Source organism: Typopeltis vanoorti, chromosome 20 (genome assembly GCF_054136105.1).
Source record: "Typopeltis vanoorti isolate ZY-2024b chromosome 20, IOZ_Tvanoo_1.0, whole genome shotgun sequence".
Lineage (NCBI taxonomy): Eukaryota > Metazoa > Arthropoda > Arachnida > Uropygi > Thelyphonidae > Typopeltis > Typopeltis vanoorti.
Window position 1 is genome coordinate 109630373 of NC_143568.1, and position 27934 is coordinate 109658306.

General features: G+C 38.2%; 1 protein-coding gene across 1 annotated transcript in view; it reads left to right on the forward strand.

Moving 5' to 3' along the window:
- Window positions 1–27934, forward strand: part of hob (bridge-like lipid transfer protein family member hobbit) — an 844941-nt gene that overhangs the window by 428579 nt on the left and 388428 nt on the right. The gene's annotated exons all lie outside the window — the stretch shown is intronic.

The window sequence follows — 27934 nt, forward strand, 5'->3', positions numbered from 1 at the left end:
TACATAAATTGAAGTAAATGGTGATGGTATGAAGCTCTGACATGGATATGATGATGATTGATGGACGTAACTCAGAAAGAAATGTATAGAGAGTAGAATCCAAGAGAAAGCAGATAACTAATGTGTGCTGCTGAGCTCTGAACTTGGTCCATTGTTATTTAAGTTTTATGTCACGATAAATTATTTATGAATTAGAAAGTAATTTAAGTGCAAATGTCCAGTTATTTGCTGATGGTACAAAATTGGGGGAGGGGGGGGACACTAGTTAATGGTGGCAATGTAGGGATCTGCAAGAGGATTTAAATAGTGATAATGTGTTCAAAGGATAGTAGTTGTCAGTTTAATGTAGTAAAGTGTAAGATTATTCATTTTGGGGAGAAAAAAAATACAAGCTGTGTATTACATTGATGGAAGAAGTTAATTTGGATAGTGATTTGGGGTTGATGACAGGAAATCAAAGTTCAGAGGAGATGTTGAATAAACATTAAATGTTGAGGAGCTTATTATCCCCTCTATATAAGGCTTTGATATGGCCGTGTGGACTGATGTGTACCGATTTGGTTTCCTGCCTAGGTTTCTTGGTGGTGATGTGGACATGAAGATTCACAGGTGATTGTAATTGGTGACTCCTGGAAGTTGTATAGGAGTGTGGTCAACAAGAACATGAGAACTAGATTTTTTCTTAGAGTGGTGGTGAGTGAGTGTGGAATGAGTCATCAGAGACAGTTAACGTGTTTTGTCAGTAAGTTTAAGGAGAGATGTATTTCTGAATAATGGTTAATAAGCCTCTGAGTAAGTGATGATGATAATAATAGTAATACTGATTAATTTTAATACTAATATCCCATGTTCCAACATGAGGCTTTCTTTTTTAAGGGGAAACAATGCATTTTGGCATTAATACTACTCTCTTACATTTACTGGTAACTTTTGAATCTTAGCTTACAAGTTACTGATATCAAATATCAGATTAGTGCCTTCTATTTCACATCAGTCATTCTTCTTAGTACCTATGAAGAATGACTGGTTTGAAATGGAACTATTTATTATTATTTTTATTATTTTTTCCCAAGACCTCATGGAGTCAAAGACTCATCTGGGAGGTCCTTTTATCACACACATCTCATCATACCGTGTCTTAAACACACTCAAACTCCTTGCAGACACCACACTCTCAGGCAAGGCATTCCAATCATTCACAACTCTGCACAAAAAAAACCTGCCTCTCACACCCTCTTTATACAGTTTCCAGGGATGGCCTCTGGTTCTCCCCTGATCTCCCACTATTCTCTGTAGAACTTCTCCACCATTAATCTTATAACAACCCCTTACCAACTTGTAGGTCTCTATCATATCTCCCCTCTTCCTTCTCTCCACCAGACTCTGCAAATTACATCTTCTCAATCTTTCCTCATACTCAACATTCCAGAGGTCAGAAACTACCTTAGTCAGTCACCTTTGGATCCTTTCCAACATCTCTTCATCCTTCTGAAAACCCGGTGACTAAATCCAGGCACAATAGTCCATGTGTGGCCTAATCAAAGCCTTATACAATGAAACAAGAATTTCCCTACTTCTACACGTCAGTGTCCTCTGCATCATTCCCAGAAGTCTTTGTGTTGTCTTCACAATTTTGGTGATGTGTCCCCTAAATTTTAGATCCTTATCCACTATCACCCCCAAATCTCTTATTTCCTCTACCTCCAACAATATATTCTCACCAAGCATAAATTCTGCATCCCATCTTTGTTTTCCAAATTTTAAAACCTTACATTTTGCAACATTGAACTCGCATCCCCATTTGCTTGCCCAATCACTCAATTTATTCAGGTCTTCTTGCAAGGCCACAACATCTTCACTGAGTAGTTTAACCTCACAAATCAACTAATAAAAGAAGTTTATATGGATTTTTCAGGGATATATTTTGTTGTTGTTTGTATTAGGGCTACAAGTGCAAGTTCAAGTCCATGTAGCAAAGATTGCAAATACAATTCAGAGGATAATTGCAATGCTGAAACAAACTTTGACATATAAAGATAAAGACATCATTTTGCCTCTTTATAAGACTTCATTTTGACTATTGTGTACAGGTCTGGTCTCCTGGTTTCCATTGTGATTCCAATAGAGTGGAGAGAGAGTACAAAGGAGAGTGTTAAAAATGATATCAGGATTATGGAATACTGATTATGAAGACAGATTGAGAAATTGAGAATTTGTATGCTGCAGACACTAGCAAATAGGAGAAAGAGGGGTGATATGAATACTTACAAACTTTCTGAAAAGGTCATACTGGATTTATGGTCATACAGTTGATGGAATTTTCGTTTTATGGAGGGTGGGGAAAGGATGAGAGGGCATCCTTGGAAACCAAAAATGAATGTCATCAAGAAAGTGGTGAAATCTAGATTTTGTTCTCATGGAGCAGTGAATGATTGGAATTGATTGCCATTGGATGTTGTGTGTGTGTGCAACAATGTGAATGAATTAAAGAACAAGTATGACAGCTGGTACCTGTAGTATATGGCCTCCTTCGATGAATCCCTGAAGGTCTCTCTTTACAGTGAAAAAAAATCTACAAAAAAATTGACATCTTGTCAATTTTTTTCACTGTAAACGTTTTAGAGGTTTCAGCTTTCTCTTCTTCCTTTCTTCTCTTTTCTATCTCTTCTACTTCTGCAATTTTTTTTACTTCTAGCTTTATAAGATCTTCATCTGCTTTTCTTACACACCTTCCACTAGCTGCTCCTCATTGTCAAACTCCAACTCTTTAGTTAGGAGCATTATCTTTTCACTTCTCTTATCCTCAGTAGCAGCAATAGCGATAGCAAAGAATTTCTTAACTAAATAGATTGAAGGCAGCAATAACATGGTCCATGGGTGCTCAAGTGGAGTGGTATTCAGTGAACACGTTGATGGGATGGCATTGTAAGTATGAGTGGTTGTAAGTCACAATGCACATCATAGGCCGAGGACTGACTGTATTTCTCTTTAGACTGCATTGTAATATGTAAACAAATAACTTGATTAGTTCTACCCCATGAACAGAATCCTGTTGGATTTATTTCCATTTTTTATTTTTCCTGGGGCATTGATTTCACTAATTTATTGTTCATCATCTTAACTTGAACACTAATCAGGTAACAATCTATCATATGCCTTTGCAAATTCAAAAGATTTATATAGAATACACCCATTCTATATAAATCTTCCTTATCCAATATATTTGTCACTGTCATAAGGTGCAAATAAATTACTTATGCATAACCCTCCTAGTGCATCCTGTCAATCCCATATTTTATTCTAGTCCTAAACAACTTCTCCCAAACCTTAACTATCATACAAGAAATGTAGATCTGTCATTGAATCTTGACACTGCTCTTAGGCAGTCACACTATTTTGCCATTCTTCCATATGTTTATGATGCTTCCCAGTGCATTAAAGAATTGGGTCAAAGGCACAGGTGGTTCCCCATATACTTTCCCTGTAAAATATACCACATTTTACAGGGAAATGTGCTGGCCTATTTGTCCAAGTGGTTAGCACATCCGCCTTCTAGCCACAAGGCTGTGTGTTTGAATCCTACCATGGGCATGGATGTTTGCGATTGCCTGTGAAAATACTACTGGTGGTGGGCAGTAAATGGTGATGGTGTAGATAATGGTAGTTGCAGTTCACTGTAGTTAGTGCATTGAGTGGTGGAGATGGAGATTTGTGGAGTGGGTGCCCTCCCTTGATGTGTCTTTGGACTCCTTGGAGGTGTCACTTAATAATAATAATGTTATTCATTCATACAGCTTTATTAACATCACTCCAACTCAACACTTCATACACCTTTATTCATCTTTAGTTAATCTCATGTTCCTCCATATGGGTTCTGCATGGTTTCATCATTCTCGTCAGCATGAAATATCCTGAGTGTCATTAAAATAATCTTACAGATTTTTTTAATACCCTTTGGTTTTAAGAAGTACATGAATCAGTATACATATTATTATTATTATTATTATTATTAGGAGAGACCTCCAGGGAGTCAGAGACTCATTGAGAGATGCCACATACTATACACACCAGATATCAATACTTATTCTTGAATTCATTCACACTGCTTGCACACACAACATCCAAAGGCAATCCATTTTAATCATGCACTACCCTCTGAGAGAAAAATCTAGCTCTCACACCCTTCTTGGCGGTATTCATTCTCAACTTCCAATGATGCCCTCTTGTCCTTTCCCCACCCGCCATAAACCAAAAAATTCCATCATTAGAAATCCTGTATGACTCTTTCAGAAGTTTGTAAGTCTCAATCATATCACACCTCTTTTTCCTGTTTGCTAGTGTTTGCAGTCTACAAATTCTCAATCTGTTCTACATATTCCACAGTCCTGATATCATTTTTGATACTTTCCTTTGTACTATCTCCAATATATCAGAATCACAATGGAAACCAGGAGACCAGAGCCTGCGCACAACAGTCCAAGTGAGATCTTATCAAGGCTTTGTAAAGAAGCAAAATGACATCCTTATCTTTACATGTGAATGTTCGTTTCATCATTGCAATTATCTTTTGAGTTGTATTTGCAGTCTTTGCCACATGGCCCCTGAACTTCAACTTCCTATCTATTAACACTCCAAGATCCCTAGCCTCATTAGTTCCTTCTAGCCTAATCCCGCCAATATAATATGACATTGGATATCTAATCATGCTGAATTGAAAGACTTTACATTTACTGACATTGAACTGACACCCATTTTCCCATGCCCACAATTCCAGCCTATTCAAATTATTCTGCAAAGACTGCATATTAGCAGCATTCCTGATTACCTTACCTATCTTTGCATCATCAGCAAATAAATGTGTGTTGCTTGTCAAATCCTTCCCAATACCATTAATGTACAGATTGAATAACAGTGGACCAAGCACTGATCCTTGTGGTACACCACTTGTTTTTTTATTATTATTATTTTTTTTTTTATTAATCTTTTTAGTAGTTATGGGCAGTACTACCCTTACATCACGTCCAGACATTTTGTCCAGACTTGATATAGGCCTAAGCCCCTTTACAAGTATTTTACTCTATGCCTGTTCGAGTTATCATTGTAGTTATTCACTGGTGGCAATGCCATGCCACCAGTGTGCCCTGTAGGGCCCTCAAGGAAAGAACTTTTATATCCTTCTGCATAAGCCCAAGCTGTTTTAAGTCCTTATAACTATCTGCGCTCCATATGCCATGTAAAGATATGGTGCCGCTGAAACCTTGGAGTTACCCGATGCTCCTCCCGTATCATGCTAACTAGACCTTGGTTATTTTTATAGTAGTTCACTTTATTATTATGGCTATAGGCTAGTGGGCACCCTGTTCCCACCACCTGGTCATCAACTACCCAAACGTCACCTTTTAATCTTTTAATCACTAAGTCTGGCTTACGCAAACCCGCAGAGGTCCTATAATGTGGTTCCACCTTGGTCTCCCAACTTTTGTTCTTAAAGCAGTTGTTCAGAATGAAGACCACGGCGTCATGCCTCCGCACGCGGACCCCCAGTGTGCGGAAGCAACACTGGGCTATGTGAGACTGTTACGTAGCTGCGTCATTGTTATATTTATTGTTTACCCTATATTATATCCATTTCCACCTCTAAATAGCCCTCCTACTAATCTACTGTCATGCCCTTAAATATTAATTCAGATTTATTTCCTCTTCGGATATTGGCAAAATTTATATTATGCTGCACCAGCCAACATCCTATAACAGAGGAGACTTTTGTTCAGGGAATAATTCTAAATTCAAAAAGGATACACACAATAATTATTCCCATGCTAGCGCTGTGCAGATTCAGTTAGTGGTCATGACTCGAATCTCACTTAAGCAATTATATCTAAATTCCTTCCAGCCAAAAGGTTCTGTTTCATAAGTGGTAGTTTGAATTCGTAATCAGGCATAAACTCAGGTATAAGGTACAAAACATGTTTATTGGAAAAACGTAAAACATTTACAGTTAAGAAAATTCAATTATTTAATGGATCAAAATTTACTCTAAGTTAAGGTTCATACTAAATCACAATGAATCTGAGTATGCTAAATTCTTCAATTACAAAAGGATAAGATTAAGAGTAAGCATAATACTACTAGGATATAATTCCTTTCACAAATCATTCACAGAACACGCATTGAACACTTTCATTAATACTCTACCAATAACTATCTTATTTCTAAATTTCATTATGCAAGCATAGCCATTCACAATCGAAATACTGCCTATCAACAATTCTTGTTTGTTCCACAGGATCTTAACTAATTCAATCAATTTCTCACTTAAAAGTTCTCTACTAGTGTCCTTTAGTTACAGTATACACAAACTTCTTATTCATCTAAGCGATTTTTAACATAGAATGAAAATCTTTACATTACTTGATCCTTTCAGATTTCATGCCGCCATCTCATGTAGATCTGGGTTACCTTACTGTATATTCTTCTTCTGTCTTTGCGCCTGGCGATGCACTACGCTTTTCTTTTAATCGTTTCTGACTGATGCGAGCTGTCTACCGCTCCGCAGGAAACTATCTCCGATGGGATATTCTGCTAAGGCTCAATTCCGCATAGGCCGTCATATCGCAATCAGCTCCGCTTGGAAATCTTCAAGCATTCTCAAGAAAAGAACCCGCCGTCTGTCATCACCGTAGTCAATCCACCGCTCTCTCACGAACTCCCCGACAAAAAAAAAAAACAACTCCTAAAACTCGAATCCAGGAACCGAAAAGAAAAAGCCTTGTAAAATGGCGCGCTTCATCTTTTATTCAGCCTTTTCAGGTGCCCTCTATTCGATGTGGTTTTCACCTACGAACCCCATCGTTCATGCCCCTTGGGCGATCCTACACTCTCCCTAATCTGTTAGGTTACATTATTCCAGGTAGCCGTTCTGACGTCATTTTCCACGTAGGTATAGCCTCCATCGCTACGCTCGACTTGTGCAGATTATACGCGATTATTCCGGATTACTACTTATAATTTTTCTCAGAATTTCTTAATGTACTAGACAGCTTAATGGGAATTACAAATAACTTAACAATTCCCTTACACAATTCTTAGTATTTTAACACAAAATTCTCTACTCTAATTTCAGTTATGCAGGAATAACTCTCGCTATATGGCACATGGACTACACATTATTACATAACATAAAATAATACTTCATAATTATTAGCTGATGTGCAGATATCTCCTTAATTAGTAGTAAATACCATGTTAAATCCTGAATAAAGAATTTACTTGTAAAGCTCTCCATTCAGGATCCAACTAGACAATGTCTCACTGTAGTGGTAGCCAGCCCTACACTTTGAGTCGTCACTACCCCATCGAGCTGTGCGGGCTCAAGTAGGCAGGGCGTTGATCCTCGTCCTGATAAGGTCAATATACTCGAACCCAGGGAGGAGTCTGCCATCCCTTACTTAATCATGCTGGGGAGGCACCAGATATGACTTTTAAAGGAGCACCATCTACAGAACAGTTCAACAGAGATGCCCACCTCTTGTGTTCTGTGGGTGCTGACACAAATTAAGGTACCCTGATAATGGGACCAGCCTTTAGCCTGCCTAAAGTCTTCTTGTATTAATGGGCTATAGAAAGCCTCTCTGCAGATAGGGGAAGAAGATAGTTCTAACTTCGCGAATCTTGACAGCCACAGACATAGAATCAGCCATCTAAGTGATGGAATCCTGAGCCCACCATCCTTCACCCTCGCATAGAAATATGCAGTAGGGGTGTCAGACGGCAGTCAGAGCCATGATCTCAACACTGAATGGATAGCCCTGTCCATTCAGGACAGTACCGAGATATATGCCCTACTAAGCACCAACTTGTGGTAAAAGCGAGGTAGGAGATAGTGGGAAAGGGGAAACAGTCTTTGCTGGGGCTTAAGTGGAGCTTTCCTCAAAAAAGTGATCCTAACTTCTAGGGTACAAGGGACAGAAGACCTTCCCTTTGGGGTGAACATGATGCTGAGGTATCTCCATTCCTCCAGGATGGTCAAAGCATGCAATGGCCTCCTGTGCAGGGAAAACTCTATAGTCTCGACCTTAAGCTTCTTGTCACGACCAATGGGGACAAGAGCTAAAGAGTAGGACTTCGTTAATAGAAAGGCCTCGAATAGAGAAGAAGTCAACGGCCCAGTCAAGGAGTTCCTGCAAGCCTATCTTAGTAGAGGCTATGAGAATAAGATCGTCTGCAAAGGCCATAGCATTAAAGGAAAAAAGCGCCTAGAGAGTAGCCTCTATGGCTAGGAAGAGAGTGAAGGAACTCATCTGTGATACAGTTAAAGAAAAGGGGAGATAGAGGATCACTCTGGTGAATTTCCCGCACTGCAGGAATAGAAGTTGCACGGGACCCTGTATTGATAGTGATGGAGCTACCCAAGTATAGCTCCATAACATAGGAAAGAAAGGGTTCTGGACATCCAGCAATAGACAGCGCTTGAAGGGAGACGCTATCAAAGACCTTTTGCAGGTCCAGTGACGCCTTATATAGAGGCTTAAGGTGGCATTGGGAATCAGAGAGAAAAGAAGAAAGAAGATATATATTCTCAGCACAGTCATCAAAAGGGGCAAAATCTCTCTGTCTATAATTATGCTGTATATGTTGCTGAAGTCGTTTAACTAAGATTTTATGATAGAGTCTAAGTATCACAGTGGAGATAGTAATTGGTCTAAAGTCTGATGCACAGCTTGAAATTTCTTTCTTTGGAATGAAGATAGTTCTTGAAGCACGTAGGTATGGTGGTATTGCTTTACTGGAAAGGAGAATGTACACTAAGACTTGAAGAATTTTCAACGGCACCTTCCGAAGCCTAGACGCAGGAAAGCCATCAGGTCCGGAGGCAGAGAAATTGGATGGAAGAGCTGCTTTAATCTCCTGGATGGAGACAGACTTATATATTTGAAATGCAGGAATGAACCTCAATATCTTAGATTGGTCATCATAATGGAAGTGTGGAGGTGGAGCAGAAAAGACTCTACTCCAGAATTTAACAAAATCATCATTAGTCTGTTAGAGCTGGAGGGGAGGCACCGTCAAGGATGGTTTGGCATATTGCCCTATATTCTTTTTATAGAGGGCCTGCATAGTTGCATAGGCCCTCTTCCTCTGCTTCCTATTTGACAAAGTCATTGTAGAATGAATGTAGGCTGATGTTGACGAGGCATGAAGTGTTCGGAGAATTCAGCATGGAGGTAGTCATTCAACTGATTTGTGATATCCATTCCCAGAAGGTAAGTCTGGATGAGAGATTTAAGAATTTGATGGTTATATTCCAGAAGAGGAGGATCATATAGAGATGATATTTAGTCTCAGAATCAAAGCCTTTTCTTCAACAGCAAGATGATGACTGGAAGATGGAGAGGCAGGGACAGGAGATAGGGAGATATTACCTGTCCTTACCTGTGGCGGATGGGCTGCCAATTATTGAACTAAGGCTTTGTAACTGACTTTCCGTCTATGACACTTGATGGCATCCAAGGATCTTAATGGGAACACCTTAAATAAAGCCTCACTAATTTTCTTTATCCCACGAGCCGTCAACTCAATCTCACGAGCGGCGAGGATCTTTTCTTTTTCTGCAGTCCAACGTGCTTTGATGCATTCTTATTGCAGCGTTGGCTTCGGCTGGATGTTTCGAAGTGCGATGCATGCCAAGGCCAACTGCAGTGGAGAATGCATGATTGCAGACCTGACATATGAAGTGTCTGAGATTAGGAACTTTTTCACCACCGAAACAAGCATGATGAGAACTTGAAGAAATGGGTTGATGACAGTCCTTGCAGAGCTTTCTATTAACTTTCTTCCTGAGGACTCCGCTGGGACGGGTGGCAGGATCACCTCCAAACAAGAAACCGAGCTTCCTGGCTCCGGCCTGTAAGAGTCGGAGCCTTCATCTCATGAGTTAACTGGTAATTAGTTTACGGAATTAACAACGCATATAAAGTATATTAATTAAAGGTAACTTTAATGAATAACTTCTATATTTCGGCAAAGTCACGTTGCCATCTTCAGGAACATGAAGATATGGTATGTGCACGCAGGCACTAACAAAAGCAAATGAGGAAGAAAGCAAGAAACTAATATTGTTCCTAAAGTCCTAATGGTGCCCTCTGGCTGGCTAATTTGGTTGTCTTGGCAGTTGGGCTGATGTTCTCATAATGTAAGTCTCCCAAATTTGAGGTAGTTTCATGCACCCAAATTTGTTGAGGTTAGGAACGTTTTTTAGAGCTGCTGATGATTCCTTAAATAATCTTTCATATTTAAACTTGCTGCAGTGTATTATTTTTGTTTTCTTCCAACAAATTCTGTGCTGAGTATCTAAGGCATGGTCTGCCAGCCCAGAGCGGCTGTACTGGTGAAACCGGATGTAGTCTTTGTGTTCTGAAATCCTGATATTTGCTGTTCTGCCTGTTTGGCCAAAGTAGGACAATTTGCAGCTGCAAGGGACCTGGTATACACCAAGTAGGTCTAGGGGAAGTGGTTGGTCTTTGGTAGAGCGGATAAGGGATGCCAACTTTTTATATGGTCTGTAACAAGAAGTAAGGTCATATTTTTTGAGGATATTGTTTATTTTCTCAGAGGTGCCCTGGATGTAGGGGATGGTGATAGAGTTGGTGTAATCTTTATTGTGGAGGGGGGGAGGGGGGGTTGTGGTTTACTGGTTTTAGTATTTTTTGGATTTTTTGGGGGTTATAGCCATTGGCTAAGAAAGTGTTGAGGATGTGGTTTAGTTCAGTAGTTAGGGCCTTGTCATCTTGACATACCATATCTTCATGTTCCTGAAGATGGCAACGTGACATTGCCGAAATATAGAAGTTATTCATTAAAGTTACCTTTAATTAATATACTTTATATGCGTTGTTAATTCCGTAAACTAATTACCAGTTATGTATGACCAACGTATAAGCCTTGCTACTAGTCTCATGAGTTATTGCAAGCGAGAAAACTTAACCCTACCAGGCTGCTAACCCTAGAAGGGAGGTGCATGATTGTATTCTGTGAAAAGCCTTAGCAAAATCCAAAAGTATTCATTCATTCATGGTGTATTCATTCCCATTGTCTAATTCAATGATAACATTGTTATAGAATGTGAGCAAATTGCTAAAACATGACCTTCCCTTAGTAAACCCATGTTGCTCATTGCAAAGTAGAGATTCACTGTCAACCCATTTCTGAATGCGGGTCCTAACCAATTTTTCCAAAATCTTCACTACCACTCCTGAGATACTAATTGGTCGATAGTTGGATACATCGGTCTTTGTACCACCCTTGTGCAATGGAATTACCCTACTTTCCTTCCATTCCTCCAAAATCTTCCCTGTTCTGAGACTCATATTAAACATCCTAGTCAAAGGAATGGCCAGTTCAGCTGAACACTCTTTTAGCACACGTGCTGATATCCCATCAGTCCCTATTGCTGAATTCTTATTCAGTTTGTGCAACAGCTCTAATACCTCGGCCTCCCACACCTGCGTTTCTTCATCTAGTGAAGAGGTAACAGTGAGCTCAATGTTGTGTTCATCAGGTTGATAGCTTTTAACGAAATGTGTGCTCATTAACTAAACAACCTGTTCTGCATCTGTAACCCTCACACCATCTGAATTTAGAAGAGTTATTAGATATGTGAAGAGCCAAAGGCTTCAATTCGGCGACATATAACTTGTTTAAGTTAAGGGATATTACATCCCATATAGTTTCTTAGCCGAATAAGAAACTCAAAGAGTTTCATGCCGAGTATATAGTAAAAACTATATATAAAGTTCGGCGATTCCAAGCGTAAGCAAATACCTGGATACTGCAGCACTGATCCCAAAGGGTAGTGCAAGCTGGGGCAACTCGTGGTAGAGGTGGAGCGAGCTCCGATCACTATTCTTGATATTTGCCCATAATGTGAACTTAGCTCCTAGGAACTGTATTTTTGTTCACATTATGAGAGAAGGTCACTACCCAGACCGGTTTCGACCTTTATTGAGGTCTCATCAGTGAGTAGCCAGACCTAGTTAATATCAAGTTTGTAGCGAACAGAACTTGTACCCCTACTACGAGTATTGCCGTGAGGTGCTCTAATAAATTATTAGATATGTGAAGAGCCAAAGGCTTCAATTCGGCGACATATAACTTGTTTAAGTTAAGGGAAAAGGTCAAAACCGGTCTGGGTAGTTACCTTCTCTCATAATGTGAACAAAAATACAGTTCCTAGGAGCTAAGTTCACATTATGGGCAAATATCAAGAATAGTGATCGGAGCTCGCTCCACCTCTACCACGAGTTGCCCCAGCTTGCACTACCCTTTGGGATCAGTGCTGCAGTATCCAGGTATTTGCTTACGCTTGGAATCGCCGAACTTTATATATAGTTTTTACTATATACTCGGCATGAAACTCTTTGAGTTTCTTATTCGGCTAAGAAACTATATGGGATGTAATATCCCTTAACTTAAACAAGTTATATGTCGCCGAATTGAAGCCTTTGGCTCTTCACATATCTAATAATTTATTAGAGCACCTCACGGCAATACTCGTAGTAGGGGTACAAGTTCTGTTCGCTACAAACTTGATATTAACTAGGTCTGGCTACTCACTGATGAGATCTCAATAAAGGTCAAAACCCGTCTGGGTAGTGACCTTCTCTCATAATGTGAACAAAAATACAGTTCCTAGGAGCTAAGTTCACATTATGGGCAAATATCAAGAATAGTGATCGGAGCTCTCTCCACCTCTACCACGAGTTGCCCCAGCTTGCACTACCCTTTGGGATCAGTGCTGCAGTATCCAGGTATTTGCTTACGCTTGGAATTGCCGAACTTTATATATAGTTTTTACTATATACTCGGCATGAAACTCTTTGAGTTTCTTATTCGGCTAAGAAACTATATGGGATGTAATATTCCTTAACTTAAACATAGAAGAGTTATTCTTTCATAATTCTTGTGGGTTGTCTTTAGCACGCAGAGCCAGTTTCTTTTCATAATCAGACTTTGCTTTCCGTACAACAGTTGTGACTATTCTAGCCTGCTGGATGTGAAGTAGGATAGTAGTGTATTTTAATTTATACTTGTATTACTTCTTGATATCCAGTGCTCTGTTGATCTCTTAGTAATGCAGAAGTTTTGAACCTCATTTTTTCGTCTTCTTTCCTTTTTAGCTCTTAAATGATTTCCACTAAGATAGCAGTAATTTGTTTTGTTCTTAGAAAGTTTCAAAAAAAAAGCCATTAAGGTTTATGAGAATGTAACCATTAGAGTTGCACTACTTAAGGCCTTTGTTTGTACTACTTAAGATATGCTCTGCCCAGGAACCCATCAGAGACCAAGCAGAGCCCTAAGAGGGAAAAAAACACTCAAATACCATAGGGTCCCATTTCAAAGATTTTTATGCTCTCTCTAATGAGTACCAGCAATTTGGAACAGCTGTCAGGCCAGTGAAACCTAGAAGCATTAATAAAGGACAAATACACAGGCTTCTGGGCAGAGCCTATATCCTTTAAATAGTGCAAGCCAAGGCAGTGCCAATGACAAGAGTTGAATTTTTATAAACTCTGGTCTTTTTTTTTTTTTTTCAAAACTTTCTTAGTTTCTATACATTTGGCTATAAAATAAGGATCGATCTGTAATATCCCCCTCGTTCTTTTAATTTACTTCCCTAAAATAATCTTTGTTTCAATAATTTGTTTCATCCTTTTACTTAAGGAAGTCATTTTGTCTTTTCATAAGTCTTTGAACTGACCTCATCTGCACTATTATATACATATCTGGTTTCTCAGGTGATGCAGATACAGGGCAGAGTGTTAAAGATGATTTTGACTGTGAAATGTACACTCTGAGAACAGATTGAAAATTTGTGGAATTCATACACCAGCAAATAGGAGAAGGGGAGGGTATGATAGACATCTACAAACTTTTGAAAAGGTCGTACAGGATACCAGTAGATGGATTTTTTTATTTTTTATTTTATGAAGGATAAGCAGAGGAGGAGGAGGAGAGAGCATCCATGATAGTCGAGAATGAATGGAGTCAAGAAAGTGGGTGAGAGGTAGATTTTTTCTTTCATGGAATGGTGCATGACTACAATGGTCTGCCTTTTGAGGTTGAGAATACACTTAGTGCGAATGAATTCAAGAGAAGGTATGATATGTGGTATGAGTGATACATGTTCTTTTTCGACGAGTCCCTGACTCCCTGGACGTCTCTTGTAGTAGCTGTAATAATAATAATGACTTAATTTTTGACTTCAGGATTTTCTTTGAACTTAACAGAAGTATCTGAAATATTTGTTCATTTTTTCATGTAATTGGATAACAATGTAACTATTTTCTACACACTATTTTAACACGATGTATACGAATGTAAGACATGATAATTAATGAATAACATAAAACAGATTTACCCTACATATAAATATTTTATTAGCATAAAATTTTTGCAATAGCATGAAGGGAATCTTCAGTATGACATTCATGAACTGCACACACACACACACACACACATACACACGATGTAGAGTGTCATGGTCTAATTAAGAAGATATCTGCTCCTCCAAGCTGAGCTAAACAGAAACATCTGCCTTTAGACCACACTGGAGTGTATCAAATTCCTTGTCAGTGTCGTTTATCATATTTTGGCCTAACAGGTAGATCTGCAGCTGTGTTTCATGATGAACATTTAGACTATGATAAGTTTCATGAGCCAGAGCAATCGCAACTTGTGGAGCATGCTATCACCACCTGACACCAAGTTCTTTGGAAGAAAATTGAGGTTCTCCATAAAAGTAATAATCTCTTGGAATATGCTTATACAAAGAGCGTTGTGAGACCTTGCTGCATCGAACAAATTTAAATAGAATCTAAATATCCCTCTTATGGGAAATAGTTCTTCACGAATTCCAGAATTAACTTAAATTTAATTATCTATCTATGACGAAATCCTTGTAGTATTACAAAAACATATACCAAGCTAACTCAACATCCATGGATGCCACTGATATAATTCTTGATGTGAAAAGACTCTCACCAGCAATGTGGCATAAGACAAAACTCTCCATCATGCTACATTATTTGACAACTGCCTGCACCTCTTTACCAAAAGATAAATCTCCTGGTGTAGACAGGCTGGCCACTGAATGTTGCCAGTCCTTCTGGAAACAACTTGGACCTATCCTCTACAGAATATATGTCGAAGCCAATAGCAATGGCTTCCCACCCAATATGACATATGTTATTAAGCTTATCCCAAAGAAAGGAGACGAAACAAAATGAGGAAACTGCCGATCCATCTCCATCATAAACACCGACTGTAAAATAATATCAAAAGCTATTGGCAACAAACTTAAACCTGCCCTGAACAAAATAATAGATAGGCACCAGAGCTATTTTATCCCTGGATGATCTATATACAAAAATGTACACCTCATAAGGGATCTGAGAAGCATAGCTAATTAATTTCACATAGCTAATAACAACAGTGAATGGGTCATGTAACACTAGACCAAGAAATAGCTTTAGACCTCCTTGAACATCACTACCTATTCAGATGCTTGAAAGCCTTCGGCTTTGCTCAGTCATCATTCAGTCCATTAAGATTTTATATGCTAAAGCATACTTTTGCAGAAAAATAAACAAGGAAACACATTACTTAGGAAACACTCCCTCTTATGTGGATAAGAACTGGGTTACGCTTATTAAACATTTCAAGCAAGTACCAGGAAAGTTAAATCACTCCAGATCAAGCCTCTACAAGAGGGAGAGCAATAATTGTTAACCAAATAGCTACCAGTGTCCTTTAGCATACACTAAAATTTTTCACGCCACCAGTGCAATTTATGAAACAAATACAGTCAACCATCTATCGATTCATATAGAACCAAACAAACTGGCTTTCCTATCCAAACTAAGTACTCCTCCTATAAGAGTAGGACAAAACTTGACCACCACTGATCACAGGATAACTTATGGAAATGGCACACAAATGCACCGCAGAATATATTTTCATTTTCCTGCCACTAGAGGTTTCTCTTTATTCACAACCTTAAGAATGATAAGAGCGCTCATGCCAGTGAGCCAAACAAATTTCTACAAAGACACCCTTTGAAGATGGTGTCTTTGTAGAAATTAAACCTCCAGCACATAGTAAATACAGTCCCTTCATGAAATCCTCATGGAACCCATCTTCCACAACATGATTGCAAGGAACCCCCATCTCAGAGAGAGATTTTCTTTCCTCCATGGTGCTAGTGAGGCATAAGGGTCTTGAGTAATATTCTTTCTCCAAGCCTTACCTGACACTTTTCAAAATCATTCACAAACTTAGAATATGGGAATCAGGCTGAGCAGATACACACTGTGAAATCTCTGCTCAGCCTGTATGCCTGATAGCATAACAGAAGAGGAGTTCAATCCTCCTTGATGCAGAAGATTTGGTGCCTCTCTTTTTGATAAAAACCAACAGTACATGGGGGAGACTTACACCCTACATTATAAACAAAATCTTTAGCACTCTAATACAACAGTCCAAACAGAGCACTTCATTGGAAAATCCTGCATCATCCCACCAAAAACTATTTCACTGGGACCTACCATATCACACAAGAGCCACCAAACCTGACTCAGATATTCAGTGGAGAATGTGGCACAATGCACTACCCACTCCAACTATATTGCAAGAATTCAACCCAAATGTTTCAGATAACTGTGTTCTGCTACCGAGCAGAACAGACTATTGGGTCAACACCAGAATCCATTTTTCTTGGGAAATGGCAGCTTTAACTTGTGGTTATCTTCATACAGAAGAAGCATATCTCAATCTTGTCCATGCAGAGTCAAAAAACCATTTGATCTGCAACTACCTATTCATCACTGCTAAAGCAGTAATATACAGTTTCTACCTTTGACATACAAGATTAGACAGCGTGACAGTTTCACAGAGAGAAAGAGAGGTGGATGACCATCTCCTTGCAGCCTTCAAACAAAAGGCGAGAAGTCGTATCCTACGTGAGCATCATCACCACAGGCAGAACAACACCCTAGACCTTTTCCACCAACATCGGAATCCACAAAATCAACTGCTGACTGAGCAGTGCGACTGCATCACAGTCCACTTTCCAACTTAGAAGTGACATAATTGCTCCTCCCAAAGAAAGTGAGAAGAAATAGATTTTCATGTTTAACAGTGTGAATGATGATCATCAGTGACTTTCATGTAAATGTATAATATTGCTTATGATAGCTGTTATTTTCATGTAAGTTGTAGTATCATGTTATAATAATTGTTTTTGAAAAGTGTAATAACATATAACAACTGTTATTCTTGTGTAATTTATCTCAACAATCACTGGGCATGTAACCTCGCTACCTGCATAACTGTCAGATTTTAGGGAAAGACATTTTTCTATCTGCAGAGAACCAAAACTGGTTATTATAAATCCTGTACATAAGATTGTAATTTTTAAATAAAAAAAAAAATCTGTGTGTGTGTGTGTGTGTGTGTGTGTGTGTGTACTGGTGTTGAAAAGCTAAGAACAAATTACATTTTTACCTGTATATGAAAAATTTTCATAACTACGAATATAAATTTATCGCCAGCATACTAATAAATTATATTATACAAAAAATGTGTTATAAATTTCATGCAAATTAAATTGCAATATGTTTTTGGCAAAAATTACAAATTTCCTAAGAACATAATTAAGGAATTAATGCACAGTGCTTACAGAACAGAACACTATGCAGAGAGACATTTCATACCATTCTTATCACCAAGTGATTCAGGAGTTCTTGAGGCAAACTGGCCCACTCCTCCTTCAGAGCAAGGATAAGGGCTTGTTTATTTTCAAGAGGAGGAATTTCAAGAAGCAATGCGCCTCTCAGTGTCTTCTATGGGGTTGAGATCTGGGGTTCTTGCTGGCCGTTCGATTTGATTAATATCCTCAGTCTCTAGAAGTATCTCTACTGCTCGGGTATGATGTGGTGAGGCATCCATAAAAATGAATTCTTTTCCTTCAGCACCATGGAACAATCAAATATGACTCTGAAATACTTCATTGCAAAATCATTCACTAGTCATGGTCCCTTTTTCCAGCACTTGTAACTCCATACATCCATTAAGCATAACTTCCCACACCATGAGCACACTGCCATATCTATCCATTTCAAGAAAATTCTTGTGATGGTAAGCAGTACCACTTTCACTCCTGATCAAGCATCATATAAAATCAAAAGAAAGATTAAAATGACTCTCATCTGTAAAGAATACATTAGCCCATTGGTGTCTTGTCCAGTTTTTATGGATACAACTCCACTGAAAACATGCTCTATGATGAGCTGGATAAAAGGATGCAGACTTTGGGTGTATAGGCCTACTTATTGCAGACATCTTGCTACAGATTGTTCTGTTATTCATGTACCTGTGCTTGAATGCAGCAGACTTGCAAGCATGAACTTCTATGCTACATCGATACATTTTGTTGTTATAACCAAAAATCTGTCTTCATATTCCATGATAGAATGAGGGCAACCTCTTAGCAAACATTTGGAATACATTCCACTGATTTGAAATGTTGCCCTGAGCCTGGATACGATGCTATGTGAGATTCTAAACTTTCTGGCAATATCATTAATTCTGTGGCTTTCTTCAAGCTTTTCAATAATTCTTTTGCACGTGAAATCATCTGGATGATGTCTTTGAGACATTACAAGACATCCAAGTTTGCCACTTTATTCCTTCACAAAAGACCTTCTTTCAAACACAGTTGGCTTTTCACAGCCTTTTATCTTGTTGAGTGCTATTGTGTGACTCCTTTGCATGCAGTTCAAAAACTTGAATGCATAATGCATGCTCATTTTCTACTCGAAACTGTTAGTTATACAAATTGCCACAAGCTAATTCATCTGAATGTGAGGTTATAAACTTCAGTACTAGTGTCCGTCCTTCGGTTTTGGACACCATTGTGTGTGTGTGGGGGGGGGGGGGGGGCTAGACTATGGGGAGTGTATACCCCCCCCCTAGTCTAGCCATAAATATTGTCACAACTTGAACAGTGCATAAACCTTTACTCTATCAGTAAATCATTTACAGCTTTCAGCATATACAAACCACATGTATAACATGCATATAGCAGTATTTAATGTTTGAAATGTCCCCCCTCTTGCATTCACACATGACCGAAGTCTGGAAGCCACATATCGATGGTAGCATGCACAACATCCAACAGAAATCCTGCCACTTCTTCTTCTTCTTCTGCAGTTTGTCCCACTTAGGTGGGGGTCACTGTTTTGGGTGACTCTCCTCCACATCCTCCTGTCTTGGGCTGTAACCACATCCATGTTCTTCAGCCTCAAGTCCTCTTCCACCAGCCCTCTCCATCTCTTCTTTGGTCGCCCACGCTTCCTCCCCCCCCCCCCCAATGCATATCCATCTACATGACCTTTCTTCCCACATATTCATCCTCCCTCCTCATCACATGACCAAACCATCTCTACCTTGCCTCCTGTATCTTTGCCCCTAAGTTCGTAACTTTCACCATTCTCCTCACATAGTCATTTCTCAGACGATCCGTTCTGATCACACTGCACATCCACCTAAGCATTCTCATCTCTGCTACCTCCATCCTGCTGATGTTATTTTTTCTCAAGGCCACAGTTTCCATAGCATACGTCATAGCTGGTCTCACTACTGTCCTATAGATTTTGCCTTTTAGATTGATCCTCACCCTCTTATTGCGTTGCACTCCAGCCATCTCTCTCCAGTTCCTCAGTCCCGCTTGTATCCTGCATCCCACTTCCTTCTCAGCCTCTTCGTCCTCTTCCACTGTTGGACTTTAGGTTCAACATCTGATGACATTTCCTTCCAGCTCCAGATCTGTCTCCTGGCCACCGTCCACTTTGCAACACATATACTCTGTCTTACATCTGCTCAATCTCATACCTCTCTCTTCCAATACTTCCCTCCATCTTTCCAGTTTAGCTGCAACTTTTTCTCTTGACTCTGCACACAGCAAGATGTCATCTGCATACAACATTGTCCAAGGTGCAACTTCTCTCACCTCCTCCGTCACCACTTCCATCACAATATTAAACAGGAACAGACTTAATGCTGACTCTCAATGCAAGCCAACTGTCACTTGAAAATTTTCTGTCTGTCCCAGGCAAGTTCAAACTCTTGTCTTCATTACATCTCTTGCACCAACATCTCTTTCTGTACATCTCTTGCACCAACCTGACATATTTCTCTGGTACTTTCTTCTCCCTCAGACACCTCCAGTCTTCTTGCCTTGGTACTCTATTGTATGCTTTCTCGAGATCAATAAACATCAGATGTAGCTCCTGTTGTTTCTCTTGAAACTTTTCCATCATCTGCCATAACCCAAAGATAGAAATGCTGCCACTGCTCTCTCAAAATCCAACTTCAGGCTGGCATTGCTGGGTATTGTTTCTTTCAGCTACTCTCTCAAGCTCTCAATACAATTCCAAATCCAGTGGATTCATTGAAGATTCCAAGAAATTATATTCTTGGTTTAATCCTTTATCCAAGTGTAAGCAAACAAACTTTGCACCTGAGCTATTTTCAGGACTGGGCAACTCGTATGAAGAAGCTAATGATTTCACATCACTTGCCTTAGTATCCCATAATGCAAACCACATATCCTTAAGGACATGTATAATGCTATGCATTATGGAAAGAGTCACTACCCAGACCAGTTTCGAATTTTATTTAGGTCTCATCAATGGGAGCCAGAGCAAGAGATGATATCAAGGTTGAAGTAATGTAGAAGTCTTATGTTTGCTTACAGTTGGATAAAGGATTAAACCGAAAATATAATTCCTTGTCATCTTTAATTTATAGTATAACCAAGTGAAAAGACATCCAACAACTATCTCTAATCCAGAGTATTTTAATAAGGTGTGACATCTTTTGTTTACTCATATATGGAAACATGACTTCTTCATTACTTCAACCTTGGTATCACCTCTGGGTCTGGCTCACACTAATGAGACCTCAATAAAGGTCAAAACCGATCTGGGTAGTGACTCTTCCCATAATGCATAGCATTATACATGTCTGTAAGGATATGTGCTTAGCATTATGGGATATTAAAGCAAGTGATGTGAAGTCATTAGCTTCTTTATACGAGCTGCCCAGTCCTGAAAATAATTCAGATGCAAACTTTGTTTGCTTACACTTGGATAAAGATTAAACCAAGAATATAATTTCTTGGCATCTTTAATTTATAGTATAATCAAGTAGAAAAACTTCCAACAGCCACTGGATTCAGATTGGGACTTCCTGATGGCCAATCAGATGGTGAAATGTGGTCTGGCACACTCTGCCAACTATTTTTGTGTGGTATTTGCCTTGTGTGCATGGGCTGCGTCCTTTTGGAAGGTCCACTGACTACCATAAAACAAGTTGTTGTTCAGAGACCATAGTACAGTTTCCAGCACATTTTGGTGGAAGTTTTGACCCCTTTCTCACAGAAATGCAACTTTATCCCTGTGATACAACCCCCCCTCTCCCCCCCCCCCCCCACACACATACACACACCAAACCATCAGGGATGAGGACCTCTCTGACTCATGGGTGCTATGACATGTGCTCTGCAACCATCCAGGGCATATACCCAATCATTTTGGCAGTTAAATGACTCTTCAGTGGTGAAATTCTTCTCATCTGTGAAGAGGATATTTCTGTATCAGTTGTTTGCATACCACTGGAGAAGTGCCTTTAATTTTATCACCATCTGTGGCATAAGTTGTGGTGTTCGGAAGTGTCAAGTAGAACAACGATAAGCTTAGTACACGTGACATCAGTCTCTGCAAAATATTCATCTCTCACAACATCACTTTCTGCTTTCTCACAAGATTATGGTGGAGGTGTTCCTTCACAATCGTCACAAGCTGTTGCATCCTAATGCTATGTGTTCAACCTGTTTTTTTGGCAGTCAGATATGTCTTCTGTATCAGTATAATGGTTTATGATCTGATACACAAACATCCTACTAATCCTAAGTATTTTTGGCATGTTGAAAATAGCAAGTGGCTGCATTCCAATCTTGTGAAGTGCTATTACAGCTACATGGATCTCGTAATCTCCCCACTGCATATTAACCAGTACAGCTAGAGATTCTCTTCCTACTGATAAACACTTGAAAGCTGGCTGTGCACAGTGCTACTAACAGAACCGGGCCTGTGCAGTTCTGTGGGCAGCAAGAGGGTGTGCAGAAGTTGTAACAGTATTTTGGCAAGACTGTGTATATATATATATATATACACAGTCTTATATATATATATATATTTTAATCTTGTGAAAGAGTTTTTTACTTGAACCATAATATAATTGGACCATAGTACTCTACATCATGTACATGCATTTCGTGCATGTCATTATTGAATATACCAGTTTCTGTTCTTGTCATACTGAAGAGACCCTTGATGCTATAGTGAAAATTTTATAATAAAAATATATACATAAAGTAAATTCACTTTATGTTATTTATTACATACTATTTTCTGTACTCATTCTACCTGCTTGTCAAGTCAGATCATAGTAACTAATTCACTAGTTGTATTTAGATATTCATATATCAAGATTTTTGGGGTATGGGGGGAAGTTAACATTCATGATATGCTTCCTTCCTTCCTGTCTTACACATACATGTAGACCCACATGGTACCTTGTATCCAGATCCAATGGGATAGGATGGTTAATCCTTCTTCCTGTGATCTCTGTATTGTGTCTTCTGATCATTTTGCCTGTTTTGTGGGATTAAAAACCTGAGTTCCTGGGAGAAAATTCCCTTCCTTCTCCATATTGGAATGGCTAACTCACCTTCATTTGAAAAGTCCTTATAAAAGTTTCACAGGTAGGTACATAAACTTTCCTATCATTCCCCTTCTCAACAGTAAATCCCTTGTCAACAGAACTTCAAACCTCTGTTTCACTCAATCTTCCATTACAGCTGAACTTGCTTTTATTTGCCACACCTTCCTGTCCAATGATTACAGTAGCAAAAAGATACAAATTATCTGTCCCTTCCACCTCCTCACTTCCTTCTCAACATAAAAACCACAGTAATGCCATTGCTATTTCCTATATCTTGGGCACTTTAGAAAAAATAGCCAGAACTTTAAAGAAATATAATCTCTGCACTGCTTTCAAGCCTCATTTGAAGCTAGCTTCCCGTCTCTGCTCTACTAAGGATTCACTTCCTTCTTTCTCTCTTCTAGGTGTTTTCAAAGTTTCATGTTCTTGCAACTTATCATATTATGGTCAGATTGTGAGATCTGCTAACATCCACCTAGATGAACACAAAAAATAGATCTTCCACTACAACAATGAGGTCTAGCTGACTGCCTTTGGATACCTTGCACAGAATCATATGAAAGAAAACTGTTGTGCTCCATCACAGTGAATACAAACTTGAATGACTCTTTTTCGAATCAGTAGCAGCTTTAAAAAAAAAAAAACAGCCTAATCTTAATAAATATGGTTGTGTTGAATTTCCCAAGATTTGGGAAACTGTAATTCTTAGGCCTCCTGCCCAAAAACTAAGGCTAGCCAACAGCACCCATAGAAGGCACTCCTCATGAGACTTCAGTCTTATTTCATTTCTTTCACTTACTGTTTTTTATGTGTGTATTATTACAATTTTAGGATTGTATTCCTTATTCCTGAAGATGTCTCTCTGATAGAGACAAAATACAGAAACAATTAAACCTGCTGTGTAATTATTTATCTTTGTGCTGTAGTTATTCGATTAAATTGTGTTATGGGTGTAAACCAGCACCTAAGCCTAAGCAAGCATCCCGTATAAAAGTTCTTCACATCCTACACTGGATATGAACCCAGTTTTTTCCAACCAAAGACATAGTCAAAACAACTGAGCTATGGAAGCGATATGACTTTATATGGATAAATATAATTCACTCAGTGCAAAACTTTGGCTGAACAAGCAGTTTCATATGTGGTGGTGTTAAGTAACTATGAATAAATAAATCTGCTAACTGCTTCATTTCCCAAAGAAAGCAGCCAAGATTTAGTCCTAACTTTTGAAGATGAGTAACACCCCCTTCCCTTAGCCAGCCAGTGATTTTATTTGATATCCATGGAGGAGAGTACATCAGACTACTACTGCCATCTTTTGACACCTAACTCTGACACTATATTATTATTATTGAGAGATATCTTCAGGGAATCAGAGCATTGAGTGAGGCCACATATCACCTGTACCAAGTATTGATGAATGTTTAATCGAATGAAACCATCACATGGAAATGCTTATCAGCAGTTAATGCTTTTTATATTTCTTCTCAGATCTCTCTCTTTTAGAGTGATATCTTCAGGAGGGTAAAATATAAATTTTAACATACACATAACAGTGCTAAATAAGTACAACTGGAAATACTTAAAGTATAAGGTCTGAGTCGGTAAGAGTTCCTAGTTGTCACATAGGATGCCTAAGAATTACAGCTTCCCATACCTTTGGAATGTCTCATTGTATTTATGTATTTAAATTAGATTGCTTATTAAGGGCAACCTTTCTTAAATGAATATGGTTGTGAGAAACTCACCAAGATATGAGAAACTAATTCTTGGGCATCTTGTATAACAACCAAGACTTCTGTGAGTGCTTGTAGAGGGGTTTCTCTTCACAGCTAGCATGAAACATTAACTGTATTTAGTTCCTCTTTATTTGGTATTACTTGCATGTATACATCATTTTGTATTATATTCCTGGAGATGTCTCTGTGAGAGAAATGAAATATTAGAAGAGTTAAACTCTTATTTAATTTGTCTTTTGTGCTGCTTTCATAACTATCAAACATTCAGCATGCTTTATAATAGCATTTAAGGCTAAATACATAGAGATTTAACTTCATTAACTCTTGATTTCTTTTAAATACTACATTTAACATTTAGTCAATGGAAAATGCAATATAAAATATTGTATCAAGAAATTGGCAATGAAACCTAATATGATAAAAATGAAATTTAGTAGTACTTAAAATTCTTTGAAAAGTGAAGATAATTTTGCACTTTAACATTAAAAATTACATTTTGTACATCATACTTTATTCAGAAAAGAAACTGTAAATATGCAGGTGGTCTGAAAAGTTCTCAGACTAACAATGAAAAAACAAATTTATAATTTTAAAATTATTCTTATTTTTCGACATAATCTCCCTTAAGACTAATACATTTATTCCAGTGATGCTCCACTGCCATTATCCCATCCCTGTAGTGGTTCTTAGTGAGATCTGCAAAATACTCCTCTACAGCTGCAATCACCACTTGATTCGAAGAAAAACTCTGAGCAGTGAGGAAGAGTTTTAGTTTTGGGAAGAGATAGAAGTCAGAGGGAGCCAAATCTGGGGAATAGGGTGGATGTTCCAACAATTCATAGTACGGATCCCTTAATTTCCCCATTGCCAAAATACCTTTGTGTGCAGGTGCATCGTCCTGATGAAAGATGATGTTTTTCTTCTGCAGTTTGGGTCTTTTCTCATGGATTTTTTCATTCAGTCTAGTTAAAATATCAGAATAATATTCCCCGGTTATTGCTTTACCCTTCTCAAGATAATTAATAAACAAAATGCCTTTAGCATCCCAAAACACCGATACCATGACCTTTCCTGCCGATGGAACTGACTTGTGTTTTCTTTAGCACTTCTGTCCACTGTTTTGACTACTGATTGGATTCTAGTGTGTAATGGCGAATCCAAGTCTCATCCATAGTCATAAATCGACTCACAAAATCAATTTTATTCTTGTTAAAATGCTCAAGCACTGTTCAGACATTTTCATGCAGGTTCATTTTTGATCTGCTGTGAGCAAGCACGGCACCCATCTTGCACAAAACTTTTTCATTTGCAATTCTTCATGCAAAATATATCCTACATGTACTTTTGAAATGCCTATAGTCTCAGCAATTTCATGCACTTTGACTCTCAGTTATCCAATACCATATCATGCACTTGATCAATGATTTCTGGTGTTGTTAAACTTTTTGGACGTTCTTCATGTGAATCGTCTTCAAGGCTCGTACAGCCATGTTTAAACTTGGCAGCCCATTTCTTAATTGTCGAAAACGAAGGAGAAGAATGCCCATAAACTTCTATGAGCTTTGAATGAATTTCTTTTGGCATTAATTTAACCTTCTTTTACAAATAATTTTATAATCACATGATACTCAATTTTATCCATTTCAAGGGATACATTTTTTTTTTTTTTTTCATTTTAAAAATTTTTATGGAATTTACAACCGTGTTAAAAAAACTTTTTTTTTATTATCTCGACGTTTCGATCTTCACATCAAGATCATCATCTGGAGCGTACATAAATATACAGGACAAGCTGAATTACATCATTAACTGTAAGCTAGAGAAACAATGATTTGATCACATGTTATTCTACTGGCGTGACTGGGTGAAAAAAATTAATTAAAAAAAATTAAAAAATAAAATAAAATAAAAAATACATTTTTACATCAAACTAAATTCTATTTTACAATGACAGGAATAAACATTCTTTTAGATAGTTTTCTTTCAGAAACAATTGGTGTCCTATTTTTAGTATTACAATTCTTATTTTTGATTTACAATACTGGATTTTCTACAGTCCTGTTTATAGTTGTTCTTGGTGAGGAAGGTCGAATATATACCTTCCATATGTTTGGGATTTTTAGACCATCATTGTTGTTCAGATTGGGGTGGTTGATTCTAATCTCACAGGCTTCCTTGAATTTCTGTTCATACCATGTTCTAGTGTGATGTAGACAGCTGGTGGCTTTCCAGTCAATTCTGTGTAAGGTATTCAGGGCATGATCAGAAAGGCCAGCTTCACCATAATTATTATATTTGATGTGTCATTTATGTTCTTTTTGTCTAATAGAAATAGTGCATCCTGTTTCTCCTATATATGGTATGTTGCAAGTAACAATAAATCCGGTATACTCCAGGGTGAGCTAGTGGAGGGAGTGGTTTTTGGATGAGTTGAGTAAGCTTTTTAATTTTGCAGGAGGTTTAAAAGTGGCTTTGAGGTTGTACTTTTGTAGTACTCTGTTTATTTTGTCTGATATTCCTTTAATGTAGGGAATGGTTATAGTTTTACTGTAGTCTGGTTTGTCTTTGTTTTTTATTGTGGTTTTGTAGAGAATTTTGTTAATAGTGTTTTTGCTGTATCCGTTTTTTTTGTAAGTTATTACTGATAATTTTAAATTCGTCTTTCAGTTCCTGTTCATTGGAACAGTTCATCTGAGCTCTGTTTTTTAGCGTGTTGATGACACCTAGTTTTTGTGTTGGGTGGTGGTAGGAGTTTATGTGTATATATTGTCCTGTATGTGTTAGTTTTCGGTAAACAGTGAAGGAAAGATTGCCCGAGGGAAGACGTGTGACAAGTGTATCTAGAAACGGAAGTGTGTTCTGTTTTTCAATTTCAATTGTGAACTGTATGCGTTTGAGTTGCTTGTTTAGGTGACTAAGGAATGTGTCTAATGTCTGGCGGCCATGGGACCAGATCACGAAAACATCGTCAATGTATCTAAGCCAGACTTTGGGTTTTAGAGGGGAGGAATCTAGGGCATGTTGCTCAAAATATTCCATGTAAATTATACTTTTATGAGCTTTGAATGAATTTCTTTTGGCATTAATTTAACCTTCTTTTACAAAGAATTTTATAATCGCATGATACTCAATTTTATTCATTTCAAGGGATACAGACAACACTTTTGCTTCAGACAGCTGTATTAAACAAACTTCTTGATAGAATGACTTGCAATTTGACATGGATTCTTATGACAGATGTACCAACTTAGAAAAAAAAAAAAAATCTTGTCAATAGTGTTGCCATCTATGGTCGAGGTCCAGAACTTTTCAGTATTATTAACCCTCGTATTATTAACGCTTAAGCTTTTTAA